Source organism: Ictidomys tridecemlineatus, chromosome 15, assembly GCF_052094955.1.
Source record: "Ictidomys tridecemlineatus isolate mIctTri1 chromosome 15, mIctTri1.hap1, whole genome shotgun sequence".
NCBI classification, from domain to species: Eukaryota; Metazoa; Chordata; class Mammalia; order Rodentia; family Sciuridae; genus Ictidomys; species Ictidomys tridecemlineatus.
In genome coordinates, this window is record NC_135491.1 from 4,394,046 (window position 1) to 4,395,609 (window position 1,564).

A 1,564-nucleotide genomic window follows, 5' to 3' on the forward strand; every position below is an offset into this window, starting at 1 on the left:
TGCATTTCTCTTTTACCTTCAGGGCTTAATTTTTTCTTGCTCTTGTCAAAACCTTGACCTCATTATTGAATTGGAATCAGTGATAAGAATAGGACCAAGCTCTTAGTATCAGTTGCGCATGAAAGTGATATTGGGGAATGAGGGTGTGAAGGCATATAATTGAGTCCCTAGAGTATGTGAGAATGAACTACAGTCTTACATATTGATCTGAGTGTGGAAATGGATTCGCTTTTGTGTTGTCCACCATATGGCTCTATTCCATGATACGTGAATGGAGTGCACACTGAAGAATTAGTCTAACATGGTGATGTTGGCAGGCCAAGGAGATAAATGTGCAATCCAGATGAAATGGAAATTTGAAAATGTGTGTAATGGACTCACAGGATAGAGTCACTGCTTCATTAAAACTTCCTCTGCCCCTTTCTGCCTCCTCCAAGTGCTGTTCATACTCACATGATCCTTCTACTGCCTGAGTCCTGTCAGTGATGAACAAAATGCAGATTTCCAGGGAAACATGCTCACTTTGCTGTAAGAGAGCCATCAGGAGAGACAAGGAGGTGGACTGAAGTGGAGAATCAGCCTTACCCTAGTGAGGTCAGGCCTTTGCCTTTAAGCTACCAGGCAGTGGTCTCCCGGCCCTTGATCTCTCATTCCTGAGAGGAGGGGCTGTGTTTGCTTGGTCCTTGGCCACCAGACACTCTCAGGATATTTTCTGTGCTGAGTTTGTAGCCATGTGGTAAATTCCAGCCTCTGGATTGGCTGAGGCTAAACACAGCCACGTGGACAGCAAGTGACAGGCTCCAGGAGCAGTTCTGGGCACCAAGGCCTGGGTGAGCTTCCCTGGTTGACAGAATCCAGAGGTGCTGGGAAGCAGAGCATCTGTGACCCACAGGGAGGAGGATGGGAAGCTCCACACAGGAGCCTCTCCTGGACTCTGCCTGTCAGCATCTGCCCTGGGCTGGCTGAAACCTGCCTCACTAACCTGCAATGAATGGAAATCCTGGGCACAAGAGTGTTCTGTGGATGTCATGAGTGCTTCTGGGGAGTTTTGGAGTCCAAGACTGCTTGAGGGAACCCTCAGACTGACAGATGGGTCAGAGGTGATTGTTTTCTTTTGTTTTCTGTGTCCGTCAACCTCTCCTACAGCATAAAACCCTCATGGACAAATAGACGGTGGACATGGTTTAAGTTTTCATAAACCAAAGGATTGCTTTTGACCATGAAAATTCACCTTTTCCCCTTACTTCATTAGTTACCTGTCAATGCAAATTTCGTTAATTTGCCTGCAAAAGTATGTGTAACGATTCTGAAAAACTTTTAGTGCTGTGGATTGAGGTGGTGGCATCTGCTTGTATGAGACTCAATAAATATGATCCTCTAATGCTGGTGAGTTTGTGACAGAGTGTCATAAACATCTCTCTTCTAGTGATACTCTTCTGATTGGACTACCTACCACCACTGGGGTAATACTCATAAAGTAATTTTCCTACAATATTTTATATAATAATGTTCAAATTAAGTCATGTTCAATTATACAAATAAGTCCAGGGCATTCTAAATCATG